An 11,974-nucleotide genomic window follows, 5' to 3' on the forward strand; every position below is an offset into this window, starting at 1 on the left:
AATTTCCCTAGGAAATATATAGGAGAGGCAGGGACACCTCCCCTTAAATGCAGGAAGTACTTATGGGCACTGGTATGGTAAGCTCAGCCCATGGTATCAAATAGTATGGGAAACAGCCTCATTAGGAAAACTAGCCAATAAACTGAAACTGACATGGGGACAAATAGGAGAAGATGCCTTCACCCCAGTATGACTCCCCTTTATCACATACACAGCCCAACAAGACAACAACAAGAATCCGCCAACAGCATACGAATCATCATCATAGACTTTTATTGCGCTAGCCATAGGCCATGGCATCATTCAGGAAAAATAACAAAAGGAAAAACAGCAATAACCATAAAAATCACCAGGCACCACACATACAATATAAACCATGGCCACAACTACTAAGATGGTTTGTTGCATAAAATAGAATAGCAGAATATTCTCTAGTAAAATGTGCCAAATTATATATCTGAATCCTCTTTGCAGTTGACCGCTGTTTTATCTAGTTCTTTCCTCCTGATCTTCTTAGCTGTCGATGTATAGAGTGCTACTTTATAAGTTACAAAGTAATCAGTATCGCTCAGCAGCCATTTCACCCTTTCCACCCTATTCAAGTGAGTTCCGTTCGGAAACAGGGGTTTTATGAATCGGTCTCTTGGGTCTATCTATAACGGGCACAGCAATAAATAGTGGCACAGGTCCTCCCCACAGGGTTGCCCACACAAAGTCTATCTTCATAATGTACTTTGCCATAGCGTCCATCCAACACTGCCGAGGGCATCAATTGGAATCGTAATTCTGTGAAAGCGGATCAATATGGCTAACCTGATCCAAAAACACCCACTCACACATGAAAACAAAGTTCACCACAGCTAATCACAAACAAACAGCCACACCCTAGGCCAACCCCAACTTCTCTCACAACCAAAGAAACACAAGCAAATAGTAAAGAGAACCCACACAAGTGACGCTGACACAAAACCGCACACACACACTAAGTAGAATAGAAGCAACCCTAACCCCACTCACCATGCTCCCCTCCACCTCTTTCCCCCTTCTCTTCCTAATGTGATACGGAAGGGGGGGCATGTCTTCTTCACCTTCTCCTTCGCTACAATATATCCATTTATTTCCAATTGTCAATGTCAAAAGGGACTAAAATCTATAAAATTCATAGAAAATCAACGTGCCAATTTGCTCAATTTCTCTAGGACTCCATGACACCTCCCCTGTCCTCCATAATCCCTCAAACAAGGTGTCAGGACCCTAATCCTGTCAAATCACTCTGCCAAGCCTTTCCTCCAGGCAATGCCAGTACATGGACCATTGTCTTCTCATCACCGGTACTCAGGATGTGCTTATCTGCGTGTATCTCCAGCTCTGCATATTCCCCCCTCCCTCCTCCATATGTTAATCCTGTGTAACCCAACCTCTTCTTAATGTATTCATGATGTAATCTGTGTAACTCAACCTTTTCTTAATGTATTCATGATGTAACTGGGATGTATTTTGCACTGTATTCTGGGGCATGGAGGAAAGTTTCAAAAGTTCATGTCACCCCTTTCTCGCTGTTCAATCTCGCCTTGAACCTGTTGCGCAATAAACTTGGATCTTCTGCAGCTTGCTCCTGTCTCCGGCTGAGCTCATTTTCCTCCACAGGGACCCGCGGACTTAATCTGACGAGCTGGGTGGCAGAGCAGCCTCGCACCCAGATTTTACCGTAACATAATGTAACACTAATGTCTCAACAAATGAAACAGTTCTGTAGAAAATGTAACTTGAAAAAAAGAGACATTGCACATACTTTTGTAAACCAAGAAATCTAATAAAAAATATGTTTTAAAAAAACCAGGGCTCGGCCCTACCAAGTACAATTCTTTTTGTCCCCCTTCCCGCAAAAGATCTCAAAGCTGTACTCTTATCCCACACATCCTTCTGTAATCCATTTTAACTGAGAGGGGCTATTTTTGTCAGTTTCCCATGCTCTGGCCTATCAGATCTCTGCACCACTCAGCCAATCTCAATCCAAGATTATTGCTGTAGCCAGGATGTCCCACCCATCTGTCTCCAGGCAGAAAAACTATGTGATCGTAATTTTTTTTTTATCTTATCGTAGCTACTGGCTCTTAGCTCTGGTTGAGCAGTTCCCCCCTCCCTCCTGATTTTGTGCTGACAATCCAGCCACGGATTCTAACCTTACCAAGTCTGTTAGTAGGTAGACCCAGGAGCCAATTTGACATGTGTTCTGAGGAAGCTCAGAGCTGTTTCCTTGGAAGACCACACCCATGCAACCAGCCTCAAGAGTGTTTGTTCCCTGCCTGCTTCTTTTTCCTCACTGCCTTTCTGAATGAGTGACCCCCCACTGGACACACTGCAAGTGTCTTGTTTGTAAAAGCAAATGGTGGTGTTTTTTTTTACTAAGACAATTTGCTTGTATGAATGGGGATATTTGGAGGACTTACATTGTGTGTTTTGAAAATGTGTTTACTAATCCTGAAGCAGCAAAACTTTATGCTGGGATGCATTTATTTTTTATTTTTTTTACCAGTAGTGGCAGTTGTGGAATCATCCTACTAAAAACAAACAGAGACCATATTGGTGAAAAAGGTGTACCCTGTGCATACTAACATCATTTATTTCTGAAGCTCATAATTCCTAATAAAGAGAAGGAAAATGTACTGACATTAAGGCAAGTACATCTTTTTTTAAGGCAGCTGTACCAGAAGATCTGGAGACCTAATTTGAAATTCCTCCTCACTGTCACAGGCTTATTAGGCAGTATTGGGCATATTACTCTAAAGAGGTAGCCCGTTAATTGTGCTTACAGCAGGGGTGGGGGGAACAGTGCTTTAAAGGCTGACAAATGTATTGTTGCATGCCACCTGAATCTTTGAGCTGTCCAAGATTCCAGGGCTTCCAAGCACTTACTCGGGGTTCGGTTTCCTTGGAATGAGGGGCAGTGGAGACTGTGATATACGCTTTATTTCCATGTATATACACCTGAGCCAACAGTGGAGGGGCTCACAGCATTAAAACCTCAGAAAGTCTTGCCACAGCCTTGGATTCAAGTAGTAATCAAGCATGGCTCTCACTCTCAGACTTCTGTCACCTTCTAGCCCAGTTCTCTTATACAGTACACTGGTCTGGCCTTTGTCTTTCTCACCACGACCCAGTAATTGGGGCTATTACCAATAAGCTATTCTGGCTACTTCAACAATAGAACCTCCCCCCAACTCACAACAGTATTACAATTGGGTTAAGAACTTAATTCGTTCCGGAGGTCCGTTCTTAACCTGAAACTGTTCTTAACCTGAAGCACCACTTTAGCTAATGGGGCCTCCCGCTGCCGCCGCACCGCCGGAGCATGATTTCTGTTCTCATCCTGAAGCAAAGTTCTTAACCCGAGGTACTATTTTTTGATTAGCGGAGTCTGTAACCTGAAGCGTATGTAACCTGAAGTACCACTGTATTACATATGTTTTCATTGATTTCCAAGAATGATGGAGCTGATGAAGTGGACTGCAGCCCAGTAAATCTTATGCCACAATTCATTTGTCTTCAAGGTTTTGCTGCTGTTCTTTTTTATTTTATTTTTGTGTGTGGAAAATGCACTATGATTTACTTTACAGGATACTGGTGAGGGTAAAAGTGTCCACAGTATCTATAATGTATATATCTTTTTAAAAATGCGGGAGGGGGGGGCAGGGGGAAAGCAAACCAGAACAACTGACCATACCCCTGTGGTCTCATGGCTATACCCCCTTGGTTTCTTAACAGCCCTGCCAGGTTCAATATATGCCAGCCACTACTGTGTGTATGTAACTGTGTTTTGATGAGCTAGAAATAAATGGATGTGGACTATACCACCTTAATACTGTTTCTAGATCTAGGGTAACAGAGTTTTGGGGTGCAAGACCATCCACAACTGCTAGAGTTAGAGAATGTTAGAAATTAATAAATTGTAGAATTTATTTAGATAATATTTGGAGGGAAGATGCTAGACATTAGATTTATGCATGCAAAACCAGGAAATCCCTGGGCACAAGAGCCATCAAGGTGTAATTACTGGACTATGGTCAGTCATTGAGCCTCTAGCAGCACAGCTCTGAGTAAATAGCAGAGTTGGGATGGCAAGGTTATAGGAGGCATGAAAATGTGCCCTTTTGAAATTTAGAGGTTGGGAAAGAAGGAGGGGAACAAGATGAGCTGCTGTGAAGGCCAGCACCATCTTGGTGGGCTGACTGAAGGCAGGCTGGGAGAGAGGCACAGAGATGTCTGGGAATTCAATGCTAGGCTGCTTTGAAGGATGGACTCTTCTTGAGATGCGAATGCTGTGACATCTCTCTCAATTGAAAGCTTCTGGCGTAAATAAATCATATTTCAAAGACACTGCAGACTCCACCATGCCTCATTTCCCCCAGAGTTCCAAGACCCCTTGGAATCTCATGCACCGCTTGGCAAAGATTAGGGTGGCCAGTAACAATACAAGGATGAAGGGGAAATGTGGAACCCAAAGTGGAAATACATGTTGATCCAGCACACTGAAAAACAGCTTGGATGAGCACTGGCGGAACTCACTGCAGGGCTGAACAGATCAGAATGTCATGTTGCTATACTTCCAGGAGGGCAAAGGATTAGCCCTTTATGCAGCTACCTGTCAACTGTTTTCTTTCCTCTACATGTCTTCACACACAGAGTTTCAGTCTTCTACTGGGTTAATTGAGGTCCTTTAAGATTAGAATAGCCAATTAATGAAAACTCCTGCTGGTTAGAAGATTTCTACTTCCACTGAGAACAATAGCCAAAAATGAATTCTGAAAGGTTACTGGAAATGTCATGTTGTGCGCTTATCTTCTTGAAAGCAAAGTTTAAGAAAAGACAGATTGGGCAAGCAACAAGCCTGTGACTACTCAGTATGCAACATCCACAGAGGAATAGCTTACAAGTCCATGATTTATGAGTAAGGGGCTTAATCCAGCAAATAACATTTTTACATTTCCACCCTTCTCTGTGAGGGGAAGTTAATTGCTGTGTGAGCAGTTGTCATCAAGCTTGAGGAATATTACTAATGATCCACTGGATCCCTGGCTTGTTTTCTTTTCAGATAAGACTGAAATAATGCTGGTAACATTAGGGCATTGTGTGTAGAACATAAAAAGAAACATAAAAGAACTCATAATGTAACTATAAATTTATTTCATTATTCCATCTAAACTGAAATATATGACTAGACCTATGCAGAAAATACTGTTATGTGATTATTTTGCTATCAAAAGCTGCTATAGACTATGTCTTAACTAGAATGGGGTGAAATAAATTCCCTAATACAGTCTATCAGTAGTTAGAACCATGCAGAAGGTAAAAGGGATAACAGACTATGTTGGATTTTAGTTGCTAGGCAAACATAAAACTCACGTTTATGGCGGGGGGAGCTTAGAAGAGTCATATAATTGCATAGCAACCTTTAATTAACAGTGCAAACAATTTCAGCTGGTATTTCCATATTAAAAAAGACAGCAGGCAAATGCTAACTGCTCATTTACAATAACTGAAAAATAACTGTTATGACTATTAGACTACCACTTTATTGTTGTAGTCCAATGTTTATTATCCTGAGCAGTAAGTTAATCCACTTACAATCCATTTTTAAAATGGAATATAATTTTCAAATATCCTCTTCTCTCAGGCAGTAGTTTCTCATTTTTAAAATAGATAATTGTGTAAAGTTGGTGTCTTATAGTTTGGCTCCAGACTTATACCATGCTTAAGAATGATTAGATCTGCTGCAAAACATAAGCATTTATTTGAAGTTCATAAGCCCTGGATAGCATGCATAAGCCCAGGGATCCATATTAGGCTCCTTGAGAGTCTCCAGAGCAGATGACTACCATACAGCATACAAATCACTGAACTGCCTCCAGGATTAGGGTGTCTCTTAAAAGGACAAAGGAACTTATCCACCAGTGTTGGGTGCTGGATCCCACAGCAACAGCCCCTTCTCGCATTCAATTTACATTTCAATGCATGCGCCAAGGAATGAGTAATTTGTGATTGAAGAGACATGTTAATCATGGTTATTAATTTCAGTGTGTCCACTCTGAATAAAGGTAAGTGGAACACAACCAGTGCAGAATTGTCAGAGGAGGAATGGTGGAGACCGCCCCCCTCCTCCTGCACTTCCCAGAGAAGAGGGAGGCAGTATAGATCAGGCATAGGCAAACTCAGCCCTCCAGATGTTTTGGGACTACAACTCCCATGATCCCTAGCTAGCAGGACCAGTGGTCAGGGATGATGGGAATTGTAGTCTCAAAAAATCTGGAGGGCCGAGTTTGCCTATGCCTGGTATAGATTTACAACAGTGGTTTGCAGAAGGTCACAGTTCAGAGGCTACAGAGGGGAGAAGCTGGGAAATATTGGGAGAGGAAAGGAGGAAGAGAAAGCACCAAGGGAGAGACAGCTGACAGACTCAGTGTCATTGGAAAGCATGGTACAACAATAAGTAACCAAACCCCTGTGCTGCAAAGAGAACGTCAGCAATGTCTAGGCAACACGTGGTAGGAGGATATGGAATTGCTTCATAAACCCATCTTATTTTGAATGAGTGTATGTAAATGAAAATATCAAATGCTGTGGAACAGTGCTCATGTAATAATGAGCAGTGACTACATTATTACATGAGCACTGTTCCATTACATGAGCAATGATCATTCGAAATAAGACGAAGAATTATACGAAACAGTAGTCAATATCCGGAATCACTGTTCAGTGTTGGACATTATATTTGCTGAATACACAAAGCTTCACAGCTTGTCTTTCATCGTACAAAGTCTGGTACTTCGCTTCATTTAAAGCTTTTCAGAGACTTTGAGACTAAAGATTTAATTTTGGACTTGTTATAGTTTGAAGGAATTCTATAAAAGATTGTCTATTGCGAATGTACATGGTCATTGTGTTGCCTAGACATTGCTGACGATGCTGTCATTGGAAAGCATGCCAGACCTCCCCGTCTCCCAGGCAGCAGTGGAGCAAGCTGATTGGGCACCTGGGGTGGGGCCAGCTGCCTGTGGGGATGGGGCAAGCTGGGGCAGGATGCTCCGCGGGGCGTCCGAGGAGTCTCCCTGCCTCCTCCCACTCAGCCGCCCTACAGCTGAGGGGAAGGCGGCAGGCAGACCGTTTTGGGGCAGCACGGAGCCTGCGGGCGCCCAGGCCACCACATCACTCCCAGGAGAGACATGTAGCTCAGGGGCGCTGCAGGCCCCGCGGTGAGTGCTGCCCGCCTTTTTGTCACACACCCCTCAGTGCTGACACCCAGGGAGGGCCGTCCCCACCGCCTCCTTCCTTCACTCCTGCTCCCAGGTCCTGGCATGCATTGAGAGTAGGAGAACAGGAAGCTCAGAGGCAGAAAGCACCGATCAGCCAATGTAGGGATGACGTATAATAGGAGAGATGGAAGGGGGTGGGACTTTACTTGGAGCAATGCCATTATCTGAGACAGCATTTCTACATCTGTCTCTGTGAGTACTGAATAAAATATCTTGGTAAGAGCTTCTTGTCCATTACTGGCAGTCTGCCATGAGGGCGGGGAATCAGATTCCACGAAGACTGACAAGAATAATGCTTCCATATTTGAGGTGCTATGCCTCTGAATGCCACTTGTGAAGAATCGGTCTCTACAGGTTTGGCAGGAGCTGTAATTCTCCAACGGCTTGACTTCACCCCTGGAAGCGCACTCTTCCATGGTCTCCCAAGACAGACGGATGCCAACCAACCCCACCCTGCCCTCAGAATGCCCCATTTCAAGGCCTTCCCTCAGGGTCCCCTGACAGGGATACTGCTGGCAAGCCCCCTGACCACCTGTTTGGTGAGTGCATGGGGGAGGTCTGTACTGACAGGAGGCTGGTTGAGCCAGCAGAAGTGAGCAGAGAGTTGCCTCTGCTCAATGGCATAATGGGGATCTGGAATGCAGAGTGAATAAATTTTAGTAACATAAACATCATAAAAAGTCAAAATGATGAAACAGGGGCGGGAGACGACTTTTGGTCAAGCTCTCTTGTTCCACGTGGGCCTGATCCAGTAAAGAAATGTATAAATACTTCTAACAGTGTTTTTCTTGCATTAGTGCTACTAAATACAGTTGTCATTACATGTTCTGCGGCCCACATAAAACTCTACCATGACCTACAGTAATGGTTCTTAAATTATTTATGCTTTCTTACCCAAATGAGTGCAAATTAATTTTATCAGAAAAGACTGTGAAATGTGCTCGAGGCGTCTGGCTTCTGTTTGCTTCAGGATTCCTGCTTTGATGAGACCGCTCTTGCTTTAGTTTCCAGGTCAGGAATTCTGCTAGTGTACATTATAATCAACTAAGGAACTTCCAACTTCTTTTTTTGCTGAAGTCAGGGCTGGTTCAACATGGTTTTTTTTTGTTTTGTTTTTTAACCACCATAGGCTGTGGGTCTCCCTGCAAACTGAGTGGGTGCCCCAGATTTCTCTTATGTCTAGGAGATTGCAGAAAACTCTGGGGTAAATTCTGAGTTTACATTGGAAGCAGTACAAAAACCCAGGTTCATGCATGTATCAGGGCTCTCCATGTGAACTGCAGAATCTTCAGTTATAGTTACTTATGTGATTTATAATCATTAAAATCAATCCCAGAGCTGGAGCTACAACATAAAAACATGTGATGCATAAGGAAATACAACAAGCAAATAGTAAGAGAACCCATATAAGTGATGCTGACACAAAAACCCACTCATATACTAAGTAGAAGGCTAGGAGTATAACCACCCGACCCCACCCCACTCACCATCCCCCCTTTCCCCCTCTTTCCCCCTTTTCTTCCTAACCTAATACTGCGTGCAACACTAATGTCTCACAACAAATGAAACTGATCTGTATAAAACACAACTTGAAAAAAAGGAGTTTGCTGCAATTCATCGGAAGCCGTGGAAACTGCATCGGATGTTCGGCTTCCAAAAAATGTTCGCAAACTGGAACACTCATTTCCAGGTTTGTGGCGTTTGGGAGCCAAAACATTCGAGTCACAAGGCGTTTGAGAACCAAGGTACGACTGCAATTAAATTTTAGGAATGATTCGTGTTCTTAAGTAGCTGCATTGTTTTATACTTTATGGGTGTCACATGATCATATTATAAAGCGGTTGTATAATGTTATATCATTCAGGCACTGCTAGGAGTTGTTTCTTTTTGTTTTTCTTTTTTAAAATAAGATTTTATTAAAGCTTGTTCAGAATGCAATAACAACAAAAAAGGGAAATAAAAAGAAAACACAGAATCCTCTCTCATAGATAAATCTTAAATCTTGTCTCTGAAAGAATGAGACGGACACTCCCAGCTCTTACCTGGGAGCTTTCCTTTCCTCTCCCAGGCTCTCACTCTGAGAGGTCTTCCCTTCCCTGCCTCTCACTCAGGATCCATCCACCACCTTCATCTGTGTGTAATCCTTGGACCCTAATAATGGTCCAGAGCAGGGGATACCAAAGAAAAACAAAATAAAAAAGAAGGAATAAGGAAAGAATAGAAGGAAGAAAGAAAGAACAACGGATTTCCAATTTCCATCGGTTGGTTACATAAAAGAAATTATTCAAAACAATCACTATATGGATAGGCAAACTAAGGACCGGGGGCTGGATCCGGCCCAATCGCCTTCTATATCCGGCCCACGGACAGTGGGAATCAGCATGTTTTTACATGAGTAGAATGTGTCCTTTTATGTAAAATGCTTCTCTGGGTTATTTGTGGGACATAGGAATTTGTTCATTTTTTTCTTTCTTCAAAATATAGTCCGGCCCCCAACAAGGTCTGAGGGACAGTGGACCACCCCCTGCTGAAAATGTTTGTTGACCCCTGCTCTAGAATGAATCCAACTGCTCTACTTTCTGTTAAGCAATATTTTCCCAATCTTCAGACCCAAATGTCTCAAATTAACTCATTTTATTTTTTCCAAAAAATCCTAAACAGGTTGTCTAATTATTATTATTAATAAATGTCAGCAATGAGTTTTCCTCTAATCCATTATATCAGCTTTGTCTCCCATAACTTCAGCAACCAGTTTCGTTTTGTTTTCCAATGTATATCTTATCAATACAAAAATAGGTGTGGCACAAGCAACTTTTTATTCTGAAAGTGTGGCTTAGAGAAAAAAGTTTGAGGACCACTGCTCTAGGGTTTCAGAGTAGGGATATTCCCAGTCCTGCCTGGAGACGCAGGGGATTGAACCTGCGATCTTCTGCATAGAAACCAAATTCTTTACTGCTGAGCTATGGCACTTGTGCCTCTAAGTCCTTGCTCCCTCCCCATCAAACCTCAGTTAGGCCCCTAAACTGTCACTGAGCAATGGGATCTTCTGCAGCCTGCTCCTAGGACAGTATTTCTAACTTGAGAAGGTGTGGAAAGCAATTCTAGATTTAATTTCCCTGTTTGTCTATTGGCAAGTACAATTTAATTAAGAATTGTTTCTACCCAGGCCTCCAGTGCTGCACAAGAAAAGTTCCACTAATTTGAACTGAGCTTCATTGATGCCCACTTAAGGACTGCAGTCTTTTTCTGCTTTGCCAAGAAAAACAAATCCTACATCAGGTTTGAAAAGCTATTGCAATGTCAACCACAAGAAGGCAGTGCTGCTTATTTTTTAAGTTATTAAAGTACAGTATTTTGCTAGACTAGAGGAATTGGAGAAACAGATTGCTGATCACTGTTGTGTAGGGATGCTTCGGAAGTTACCACATCCTCAACGCATTTCCTTCTTTAGTTAAATGCATGTTTTAGATTAGTGGTTTTGTAATTCTAGTTAATGATAGCAACTTCATATTATGTTTTTGATGTACATGTATTTTGCATAATAAAATAACCCATAAAGGAGGAAATCACATATTTTGAAAGATCGATTCAACAGCATACATGAGCAAGAGATTGATGGCGTTCCTCTTTATTTGTATACATCTCTTTAAAAAACCCAGCACATATATTTTGTTTCCCATGAATCAGCCTGAAGATTCCATGCATTTAAGATACATGTTCTAGTAAAGATAACCCTTGTGCATAGGGATTTAAATTGTATTCCAACATGTATCACATGCTGCCTGAAAACAAGGAACTAAGGCACCAATTAGTTGAGGGAGAAACTTTTGGAATAACATCGGAACACCAGCTCCGCACAAGGCATGACGGATAGAAGCAACAACCAAGACTGACATAATATTTCACAAGGACAGGAAGAAACGACATGGACAGAATAAATGTCATACACAGGAAGAACAAGGATACAGTATGAGATCTTCTCTTGTAGACTTATAAATCATTAAATGCGTCAATACAAGTAAAAGTTATAAATATTGCAGCTATTGTACAAGGGATTACTATTGTGACTGGAATGTAGTTGAAATAAGATTTTGGATTGCAGAAATAAAGTAAATCATCAAACCATCAATTCTAGCACGTGGGGTGCCACCTAAATTATGTAATTTGGTATCTGAATGATTGACATTGGGAATTGTATTGTCATTTGGCATTGATATAATGAGGCTATTATTGGGTTATTGTAATTGAAAACTAATAAAAATCATTATCACAATTATTCTCGTGGCAGTCTTTCTCTCTCTCGTCTGCTGCCAAGAGAGGTAAGAGAGCTGCAGTTCTTTCAGCTTTCCTAGCAGGTGCCACGCTGCCTTACCGGATGAAATATAGAATTATAGACCAACCATTGGACATACTTTCCCGTAATGAGCCAATGGCAAACAAAGAAGCGTTGTTCCTGTAGGCAGTTCAAATAGAACGCGTCTCCCCTCCCCACCCTGTCTCCCTCCCTCTATTTCGTTCTCTGAGCCACCCGCTTTCATTCACAGCCCAATGAAAACTCCAGTACGTACAGTACTATATCTGAGAAGTGCTGAAGGAAAGGACAATTTAGCCAAGATGCAATCTTAGTTTCTTGCACGGAGCAGGAGAGATCCCAGCCAATAGGG

The sequence above is a fragment of the Podarcis melisellensis genome (genome assembly GCF_964234715.1).
Source record: "Podarcis melisellensis genome assembly, chromosome: 1".
NCBI classification, from domain to species: Eukaryota; Metazoa; Chordata; class Lepidosauria; order Squamata; family Lacertidae; genus Podarcis; species Podarcis melisellensis.